This window comes from Artibeus jamaicensis, unplaced genomic scaffold (assembly GCF_021234435.1).
Source record: "Artibeus jamaicensis isolate MK-2021 breed Jamaican fruit bat unplaced genomic scaffold, CSHL_Jam_final scaffold_1964, whole genome shotgun sequence".
Taxonomy (NCBI): domain Eukaryota; kingdom Metazoa; phylum Chordata; class Mammalia; order Chiroptera; family Phyllostomidae; genus Artibeus; species Artibeus jamaicensis.
In genome coordinates, this window is record NW_026522030.1 from 7,556,229 (window position 1) to 7,568,168 (window position 11,940).

Consider the following 11,940-nt stretch of genomic DNA (forward strand, 5'->3'; position numbering starts at 1 on the left):
CTATAGACCAAAGGTCAAAGATTAAAATAAGAGTAGAAATTAGTGAAATAGAAAACAGGCATAGAGAAGATCTGTGAAAATGTAACCAAACTGGGCCCACATTCTCCCCATTTTGAAACATTTCTTTTAAGAAAAAGCCAGATTCTCTAGTTTTTATCGTAATGTCTCCCAATTTTTAAATATTGTCATTCAAAAAAATAAAAAATATACCGTAGGCTAAGTAAAATATAGCTCTGTCCTGCAACAAGCTTGAAATCTCTGCTGGATCCAATCTGACTTATGAATATGAGCACAAAAATTTCCAGTGAAGTATCAGCACACCGAAACCAGCAGTCTACTCATGATCCAGGCGCACTTACTCCAGGAAGGCAGAGGTGGTTCAGTGTTAATGACCATGGTACAGGGGCGGACACTCTGTGCCTACAGGCCGAATCTGACTCACTGCTTAGTTTGGGGCAGCAAGTGAACCAGGAATGGGTTTCATCTTTTTAAACGGTCCAAAAAAATAAAAATATTAAAGGCGTTTCTATGGCCATAAAAATATGATTTTTAAATTTAAAAATGAATGTAAAATATTTATAAAATATATGGCAAATATATATATATATATATATGTAAGTCTTACAGTAAGAAAAATATAAATGCAGCAACATGAATAATCATTGCGCAAGAGAGGGAAATAACTGACTAATGCGTAAATTACTAGTAACCAAAAAAAGAACAAAGGAAAAAAATTATCTGGCCCCACTATTTGCCTGCAGGAAATTCAAGAATTTAATTTTATAGAGGAGGCAACTAAGATTTGGAGTTGTTAAATGGATCACACATCACTAATGTAGTAAATGAACAGTGGAGGAATAAGAATCCAGCCAAAAAATCCACTGTAGAATTTCATCTTTTACACCAGTCCTCTTGCTCAAAGTATGTAGGCTAAGTCTGTAGCCTTAGTAGCAATAAGACCTCCACGGCTACTGGTACATTAACATTCAATTCAACAAACGTTTGCTAAACTAAGCACCTGTATTGTGCTGAGACTCAGTCTGAGCACTGGGGATATAGAAGCAAACCAGATGGAGCTTCCAGTCTGGTGAGACATTGGATGAGCGTTCCCATAGAGAACACACGGGAACCCGGGGAAACACGGAGTAACATCTCAGTTAGTCTGGGGAGCTGAGCAGACCAAAGTGATACAGGAAGTCATCGAAGACTTCTCCAAGTCTGACCTGAAGGGATTATCTAGCCAATCAAAGGAGTTCGTGAAGGTAGGGTTACAGGCAGAAAGAACGAACGCGGAAAGGTCAGAAAATGAGAGAAGCATTGTATATTTTAGGAACTGAACAACAGGATAAGCAGTGGCAGAGGACTCAGAGTGTGAGAGAGGAAGTAATACGCAAGAAGGTGAACAACACACGGGGCTTCATACATGTGTTACTACAGGGGCTTAGGGTTGATCCTCAGATCACAGGGCAGCCACCGAAAGATTTTAAGCAAAATCCCAAATGGTTTTAATTTATGTTTTAGAAAGATCACTCAGGCTAATGTATGAAAAAAATGGATTAGGATGGAGGAACGGTAGCATGAGGGTTGGAGTCAGAAAATGCTGGTAGGTGACGTCTTTTCCAGCAATTCAGGCAAAAATAACATTGGCTAAATGAGCGTAGAAGCCATAGGGATGAAAGAAGGTAGAATCAACAGGACTCGGGGATGGATTGAAATATGAAATACAAGGAATACTTGGCTTGAGAAATTCAACGTTTAGAAGTGTCTTTCCCAGAAATGGTGGACATGGGAGAAAGGGCTGGACTTGGGGGAGGCTTGACCAACGCAACCACGAGCCTGCTAAGGTTGAATCACCTGTGTGCACTGTCAGTGAAGATGTCAAGTGAACTGTTGAATATACTGAACAGAAGTTCAGGAAAGAATACTCAGGCTAAAAATACAGACTTAGGAATTTCCAGTCAGGCCATGGGCATGGATAAGAGAGCCCAAGGAGAATATTTAATGTAAGAAAAAGGCTCAGGAAAGAGCCAAGAAGAATTCCAGCTGAAAAGATGGGCCGGGAAAGAAAGGCTAGCAGGGGACCAGGAAAGCCAGGGAGTATATTAAGAAGGAGATTATGATGTCAAATACTATTGAGAGGTCAAATAGCTTAATAACTGAAAAGTGTCCATGGGACTCAGCACCAAGGCAATCACTGTTGACCTTCCATCCCAGAATAAAGTGCTGGAAGGCAACAGCTCCACATGAATGAAAAGGTACCAAATTCACTCTAAAAGGAAAAGTACCCTGGGCCCAAAGCCAGAGAATATTCTCGGGTCAGGTTTTTTTCTTGTCCTAAATTTAACCAGCTGGAATGCTTTGTTAAGTAGTATTTTATTCACCCTTGAAATTCAGGAATTGCCTCTTAAAAGTAGGTCTACAATTCATCTTCAAGTCAGAACACAGTGCCTTTGGGTTAGTGCTTCTCTACAGAAGCAGATGCTGGTTGCTGTAACTGCCACTCAGAAACTTTCATTTGCTTGAGACTCAGAAGCCTTGGGTGACCTAAATACACAAACAGGGTCCAAGGGAACCAAATGAAAAAGTTCAAGATTTCAAGTGAGCTGGGAGGTGTTGTTTCAAAGTAGGAGAGAGGGCCACAGGAATTTGAAATAGCAAGTTGAGACGGAAGATAAAATCCGAAGGCTTGACAAGAGCCAGAAAAGAAAAGCAGAGTCCCCCGTCTCCTCTACAATGGCTCACTGAGAAGAGGTGACTTGGGTCTGCATAGTCAAAGGCTGCAGAGGCCCGAGAAGAGGTGACTTGGGTCTGCATAGTCAAAGGCTGCAGAGGCCCGAGGAGAGGTGACTTGGGTCTGCATAGTCAAAGGCTCCAGAGGCCCGAGGAGAGGTGACTTGGGTCTGCATAGTCAAAGGCTGCAGAGGCCCACAAAAAGTTTCCCAAACCTAAAGAATAACAGACACTTCTGCTTGCAGCTAAGATGGAGTAACATCTTGGGACTAGATCGGATCCAAAAAGTGGATTTTTTTCCTCACTCCTAAGAAAAACAAAAACACTGGACAAAATACAGGGAAAGATTGCACATTAAGCAGCAAAGGTCAGTGATCCCTGAGAAACAGAAAAGCAGCCAGGTGAGCCCTGTGACTACCCTGGCTTATTACCGCCTGGAGTGCTTTCTGAGAGCGGGAAGGAGCCAGGCCAACTCCAACCCCGGTTAGCTGAGCTGAGGGGTTCAGGAGGCAGCAGAACCCACAGGACAGAGTATCACAGAGGAAGGGGCTGCCCGAGGAGAGAGCTTCGGAGACCTGCCACGGGTCTCCCCTCGCAGCTTCGGCTAAGTGCTGATGAGCTGATGGCTGTGAGGAAAGTACGTTGAAGCAGGAGAAAGAACTACCCGAAGAGATCAAAAGGAACAATTTTTGAAACTCCTGTAGGACCAGGGATGGTTCTTTTTTTCTTCAGCTGAAGTAGAAAGACTTCTAATTCATTGGGGCTCTGGGTAGGTACTGAGAAAGGTTCTTGCCTCAATTTGGGAGAATAATTAGCTCTAGACTAAACGAAGTTCTGACCCCATCTAAAAGGATCAAAATGTTTATAAGTAAATTAACTGCATCCCAGAACAAGCTCAACAATATTTACAGGAATACGAAAATATCCAACACTCAACAAAATAATATCACAATGTGTGGTATCCAATAAAAAGTTACTAGGCACATAAAGAAGCGGGAAAATGTGACCCATAAGGGGAAAAATCAATAGGAACAAATCCAGATGTTACACAGATGATAGAATTAGCATATAACACATTAAAACAGTCGTTACAACTATATTCAGTATGTTTAAGAAGCACTTTGAGAGCATGTTAAGCAGAGACATGAAGATATAAAAAAGGCAAAATCAAACACCTAAAAATGAAAAATATAATGCATGGGATAAGATTAACAGCAGTGCAGACAGTGCAGGAAAGTGAAGAGTGAAGTGGCCAGGAAAAAAAAAACCAAACCCACATTACATACAGAGGAACCAAGATAAGAATGCCATTGGACTTCTCATCAGAAGTATACCAGAAGACAGTGAAGCAACAGCCTTAAAGTATTAAAAGAGAAAAAAAACTGCCAACCTACAATTCTTTACCCAGCAAAAGTATCTTTCAAAAATGAAGGTAAAAATCAAGATTTTCTCAGACTTACAAAAGGAAAATGAGTTCGTCATTGACAAACTGCACTAGAGGAAATAACTGTTCAAGTCTTTCAGGCAGGAGGAAAATGACACCGTATCATTTCAGTCTTGATGTACACAAAGGAATTGAGAGAACACCAGAAATGGTAACTACGTGGGAACAAAGGAGAATTCTTTACTATTATTTAAATCTCCTCCAAAGAACAATATAACTAGGATAAAGAGCCATTAACTAACCACCCCACCCCAGCTCCCTGCATTCTGGAATAAACTGTTACATATTGCCTTGTCTAAATTCTGATGAGATAATCGCAAGAAGCAAACTCCAGGGAAGCGATTAGCAAGTTAGCATTTGCAGTCACGTGGGAATGTTGATTTTACTTATGGATAATATAGATATGTTTAGTATAAAATGCAACAACCACAGTGGAGATCTGCGGTTCCACTGGTTTGCACGGCAGCTTGAATATAGGGCGCATGTAGGAAGAGACCGATTTCTGGATCAGGGTCCAGTGGTGATGCACTGCCCTTCCAGTGGACAGACCATACAGGAGCAGAGGTCATGGAATCCAGAGATCCCAACGATTCTCCAGGGAAACTTCATCAGGAACATACCCAGGCTGGTTTTACTGCAGCCATAACTGGGAGAAGTGGCATGTATTCTCTTTGCTTCCAGATTCTCATGCATCACTCTGGACCCCTTTTTCTGCCCCATCGCTCTACTCAAATGGTTCAAAGGTCACTGCTGGCTTCCTAATTACAAAAATTATGTACTCTTCTCAGTCTTCATCCACCTTACCTCAGTTTTCCTCCTACCTCTCTGATAATTCCTTAATCTTATGACTCTTCCTGACTTCTACAGAGAGCATTTACTCAGTCGTGCATCTTCTCCTTCCTCAGTATTCTCCCCTCTGAGATCCCACCCACTCTTCTTGCTACTCGTACCTGGTCTGACATTGACTCTCAGGTCCTTCTCCAACCCCAGGGCCCAGGGCCCCCTCTGCTTTGACACACTCACCAACAAACTTGGTCCTCTCCGCACCCACCTCTGACTGTCCACATGGTCTCTAGCCCTGACCATCTGCTTCCATATCTTTCTACCCAGTTGGACTGTGGGCAACTCTCATGCAGTGACTGAGATGTGTCTTCTTGGTAGCTGCCTACTGCCCAGCCTAGTGTCTGGCACGCATTTTAAAATGTCAAATCTTGCTGGGAAATTCTGATCTAAAATAGATTGTGAATAGCTAAAATTACCCTCAAATAAGCCACTAGTCACCCATAAAATGCACATGATATTGTAAATCAAAATGAGAACAGCAAATTCACCTTCCCCATCTCCCACTCCCTCTGGGATGTACTTTCACTGAGCAGCAGAGCTGGAACAGCCCCCACCAGTTGCATTCTATTCTCTCTGTGACTTCCTCCCACCTGTGCTTCATTTTTGTATTGAATTTCCGTAAGTGAAAAGCATGTATTACAATAACTTTACTGTAATGTTTTGATGTTCAAGAATTCCAACTACATCGAAAGTTCACCATTCTTTATTTAAGATTTTATTTATTTATTTTTAGACAGAGGGGAAGGGAGGGGGAGAAACAGCAATGTTTGGTTGCCTCTTGCACGCCCCCTACTGGGGACCTGATCCAAAACCCAGGCATGTGCCCTGACTGGGAATCAAACCAGCAACACTTTGGTTCGCAGGCTGACACTCTATCCATTGAGCCACACCAGCCAGCACAAAAGTTGATCTTTCTTTAAACTGATTTTTCCTTTGACTTCATAATTTCTGATAATGACAGCACCGAACTGAATCAGGCTGAAAATTCTTTGACTCCTCCCTCTTCCTCTCTTTCCGCTTTCCAGGTACTTGTTCATTCTTCTTTTGTACAATGTCCCTTTGTCTCCATTCTTATTGCCACCTACCTTAACCCAGGCCCTGATCACTTTTCATCTTTGTGAACTGACCTCACTGGTCTTGCCAATCTCTCTCTAACTCAAGTTTCATGGCCATTAGATTAACATTTTCTAAATGTTAGTCCGCTCTCTCTAGCCTGACATTCAAGGCCCTGAGCAATCTAGTCATAAGCTGTCTCCAGTCCCAGCTTTCGCACATCCCGGACAGGAACACTACACTCCTTGCCTCTCCCCCAAACTTTTCCCACCCAAGTCACTTCCCTCCAGCTAAAGGCCACTTTCACAAACGTCTCCACATGCCAAAACCTGACTCAGGCTCAAGTAGCATCCAAATGCCCCTCCTTCTTCTCATCACTATAGCTAGCTCCTACTTAGTACCACTCAGCTCCTACTGCTACATTATACACATATCCTACAGAAAGGAGATACGGCATGTTTTTTATTCATTCGCTCATTCAGCACGTATTACTGAGCATTTACAATGTTCCAGGCACTTAAATAGGGAGTAAAAGTGTGCAGTGGAGACAGATGCCACTCACAGAAACTCACAGTCTGGCAAGAGAGGTGACAGCAAACAAGTGGTGAACCCTGCAGAGATTATAAGAGGAGAAATGAAAGGGGGGAGAGGTACCCTGAGAGTGATCAGAAAAGAGGCTTCCAGACATTGAAGGACATCATTTTCATAATGTAATATCGCCACCTAGTGGTCCCAAACAACTTTACTGCTTGATCCTGGAAAATTTCTAGCTATATTCCTGAAAATGAGGTTGCACTGTCCCCCCAGAACGTTTTTCTCCTCTACTGAGATAACAAAGGGGTTGATTGTCTAACATATAATAGGTACCCTTTATTTTTTTAATCTACATAGAAACAGAAGGGCAAGTTAATTGCATACACTGGTACCTTCTGGCAACTAAAAGAGAAAATTTAGATTTTTTTTTTTTTTTTCAGATTCCTCTGGACTCTGAAGAGCCTCTAATCATTTCTATGAAGTCCAGAGGTATTTCTGTCCTTGATTTATAAAAAAAATTCCTTTAAATGCATTTGGATAAACTCTGTTCTTTAAAGATTACTGCTCCCATGGATGAAACGCTCTCTCCCACCGGAGAGGAATTTCTGTAATCCAAAAACAAGGAAGAATGGAGCCTGTTACCCCAGATGTTAGGACCAATACCAAAACAAAAGAAGGCTGGCAAGGAGAAGAGCATGGACACATAGAATATCTGAAGATGCCTTCATTGCCTCCGCTTCTACTGGGCCAGATGTCGTTGGGAGGTGTGCTCAGAAAACTATGGTGATCCAAAGAAAGTGGCCTACCCCTAGTAAAGATCACAAAAAAAAAAAAAAAAAAAAAAGGTAGAAAAGAATGAAAGAATCCAGACTATTTCCTGAAAAACAGAAGGCTGCTAGGACAACATTCCAACAGGTTAAGTCTTAAGTCCCCTTGTCTGCTGAAGTACAGAGGAACTCTGTGTGATTCTGGCTAGAGCGCCCAGCTATTCGACCTTAATTGTCCTGATTCCTTTGGCTCAGAGTGTAGTGAAATGACAGCAAGGCCCCTCCTCTCTCAGAACACTGGGAGGCTGAAACAAAGGGTTAATAAGGGCTCCTCCCCCTCCCCCCTCAGTCAGTCAGTTTCTATGTAGCTTCTTCCTTTCTTCGTGATTAAGTCTGTCAACTCTGCGTTAGAGAGAGGGAATCGGAGAGGCACTGGGGTACAACGGATGAGAAGACCGAGGGCCCAGGTTCTAAATCCAAGCCCCTTCCAAGGCTGGCAGGCCGGCCCCTGGCAGGGATTGCAGGAATTTCTTTCTCTGAGTTCTTTATCTGGGGGACTCCACCCTTCCCCACCTCCCTCTCTAGGCGTCAACTTTAAAGGCTTTGCTGGTAAAAGGAATCAGTTCTCTGGGAAGTCAGTTGGAAGTTTTGCTAGCCTATATTTACGTTTGATACCTTTATTCTCACTTAGGGTAAATAAATAACACTGTTTTGTAACAATATATAATATTCTGGTCAAATATACATGACAACCTTCCCAGGGTTTAAATGTTGAGACTTTTTCTTGACTCGAAATCGGCTTTGGGTCATTCCAATGGGTCCCTGGAGTATGTCAAGGATTTGTTCTTTCTCTTTACGAAGAAGAAATTTTGAACTGAGTAGACCTACTTGTTATGCTTAAAGTACATAGAAAGTTTTGTCAAATAAATAATAACTATGTTCTATTTCCATACATGTTTTAATTAACACAATGAGTGTTCTAGAGATTATATTAAAATCTCCAAGAGTCTACAAATTCTGATATACTTTCATTTGCAATTCTAATTGTTACCTTAAAATGTTGTTACAGGAAAGCAAATTCCTTTGTGAATTGTATGAAATCTATAACCATGTTATTTTAAGGTTTTGTTTTGGGGTTGTTTTTTGTTTTGGTTTTTGGGGTTTTTTTGTTATGTAGAGACAGTCCATGCTTTACTCTGATGCATTTACAAATGTTGCATCTTCAGAAATATCCACGGAAAGGACTCTGGCTTATTCTGCATTACATATTTCTGAGAATAAATTTTCAGATAATATTTTTGAACTTGAATGAAGATTACTAGAACTCTACGAAATATCTGGATTTGTAGAAATACTGGCAAATAATGAGGGTGAACAAAAATTGATTATGGGACAGAATAAAGACAATCATAATTTTTATAACTTTCTGTTGAAGATGTTGCTAATTTTTAATGTTTTTTCAGAGATAAGCAAACTTGTTTTTTTTTTCTTAAAGCAATTTGGTAAATTATACTTTCATGAGCAATACTGAGGCATTTATATTTTTCTCCTTCCCTAATCGATCCCTCTGGAATTTGGAAACTGTTATGAGTATTATTATTCCTATGGTGATATGGTTATTTGCATAAATCCAATAGGACACATAAAGCTAGTTTCCAATGTGGTTTCATTAGCCGTGACTATGACTGGAATGTCATGTCTGAGAGAGACATGCCTAGACTCTGGATGTCAGCAAAGCCTTCAAGAATGAAGATTGGCTTTGAGGTTGTTAAAATCCCCTTGGAGAAATGGCCTGGCCCCTTGCGTATTCCATAAGGTTCACAGCAGTCTTTCCAGATAAGGAGCAAAGGTTGCTTTCCTGGGAGATGGCAAGAGAGAACCTCCAGACATTTGGGGGGACCTCAAGAACTTGAGGAACTGGGTGGCTGGGCTTCTCCACCCCGTGGGGCTAATTAAAGCTCGATTTCGAAATTCCTTATAAGCTTCCAGCAAACCACACCTAAGAGTGCCTATATGATCAATTGCTATTCCTGTTATTTGTACACAAATAATTGGGCCAAATTGAAATTGGACTTAAGGCAGTAAATGAATTAGCCTTAATTGGCTTTTTGATGAAAAATGAGGATGATTTTTAGGGGGGAGAAATTATGTTTCAATAGACTCTATGATACACAGTTGTAGGCATTAAACTCTAGTTCAATGTCTAATTCAATGTCTAGTTCAGTTAATTGCCTTCAAAGTTTTATTTTTCACTTATGCACAGACAAGACTGGAGCAAGGATGATAGACCAGGTGCAGGTCACCAAGGCAGAAAGCCTCGGGTGCCTAGCAGTGAGCATTGAAAAAAAAAAAAAAGAATAAAAGGGGCACACTGGCAGAGGGTGAAATGGAATGGTGACTCGGATGATGAACGAGGAGGCCCAGGGGCTCCTCTAGACGCCTCCCAACCAATCATTATTTCCCCACAGGAGCCTCGAGTACAACTGACAATGGGGAACACGTTGCTTGACTTTTAGGAGCCACAGCAGTCACGTACTCTGTACCAAACACCAAAGTGACTAAGAAATAACTCCCCCACAACAGCCTTGGTCACAGCAGGTAATGAGACAATGCAGCAACAAACCTCCCTCCAGCCTTCAGATGCCAACTCAGGATCTGAAATCATCACACAGCTTCCTCCCTTTACCTGAATGTCCCATCCCTCTGCTGGCACAGGACTTGCTCTGCAAACTGCCCACCCAACTAACCTTTCCCCTGAAAGGCACAGCTTCACCTGCAGATCCCACTGGAACACGGACTCCAACTCCAGATGCTTTTAACCTGCCCAAGGGACCCCAGAGGAGAACTATTCCTTCCTGAGATCTACAAGCAAGTAAAAAAAAAAAAACTGTTTGGCCAAATGGGACTCCAGGGCAAGCAATCGATGTCCACCTGAATGGCCTGCGACCCTCCTGGAGAAATCCCAGATGGTGATGAACATTGCGTCAGAGGTACTGTTACCCTGCAATGCGATGTACATTTGAAAAATGTACATGCCGCGTATCAGCATGCACTTCGGAATCTCTCTAAGACTTTAATCACCATAGCCAACAAAACTGCCACCTCACTTGCTAATGTTCAGAAATCTCTGGACTTTCCAGCTAAAGTTTTCTTAGGCAATGGAATTGCCTTAGACTACAAACCGGCAGAACAAGGAGAAGTTTGCGTGACTACCAAGCCTTCTTGTTGTATTTACATTGACTCAGCTCTGGCAAAACCAGTACCATCCAAATCAGGCAACGGAATTCAACAAACACTGGTGCATCACACCCCTCTCTCTGAGGAAACTGGAGATTGGTTTGTGAGTCTATTTTTCACGTATACCACAAGGACTCTGGAGCATATTAGCACGAATCTTATATTTAAGTTTAACCATTCTTTTCTTTATAATGCTTGCCTTTATTGTTTCAAAGCTCTTTATGGCTTATTTTTCCCATGATGGAAAAATTATATCTGCTCAACAGGTACCTCTAATAATATATATCTGCTTTTGCACTGGCTGGGGTGGCTCAGTGGATTGAGCACCGGCCTGTGAGCCACAGGTCACTGGTTCAATTTCCAGTCAGGGCACATGCCCAGGTTGTAAGCCAGGTCCCAGTTAGGGGCATTCAAGAGGCAACCTCTTTCTCTCACTCTTCCCCTCTCTCTAAAAATAAATTTAAAAAATAAATAAAATTAGTTATATAATGTATTATATATACATATTAAAGGAAATATAAAGCATATAAAAGCAAATATATATATATACACACACATATAATGTATATTATAAAGTTATAAGATTTTGCTTTACAACAGGCTCAGGTTTTTCATTCCCCCAGAAGATTCAAAAGACATCGATAGCTCTATTGATATGGAGGAAGACTTGACAGTGGGGAATTGTAACCATGATTGAAATAAACATAATATACTAATCAGATGGTAATTATAGTTTAGGCTGTACTAACAAACTCATAGAAAATTCATGTATTAAAATTTCCTTGTAAGTGTTTTGTAAGACATCAGCAGTTGCAGCTCCTGCTTAACCAAGGAACAGCCCTGACCACAAAAGACTGGGCATCGGCGATTCCTATCAGAACCAGCAGAGACACTCCTGCACGTCCCACTCCCAGATATCAGCAGTGGAACTGCAGACGGAGCCGTGAAACTGTGTGATGACACAAGAGCCCAGCTGAGACACTGCACGTCACGGGAAATTCCTTAGTTCCCCTCTTCCCACAGTTCCTCTGTGCAAACTAGCCAGGAGGCCTGAGATGCTTCGAAGGGCTTTGAGATGACCGTCCTCCGTCTTCCCGTCTTCCCGGTGGCCGGCCCCTGAATAAAACCACTTCCCTTTACATCAGCACCTGCCTCCTGAAGCCCTGGCGGCAGACCAGCGTGCGTTTGGTTATAATATTTATCCATTGAGTTGGCCAGACAGCCAACCAACCAAAACAGTGAGTGTAAAGCATCCTGAAAACTGTAATGCTGAATGCAGATCATACTTCCCTAAATTCTGCTTGTGATTATCCAAATTTGAGGGGTTAGTAT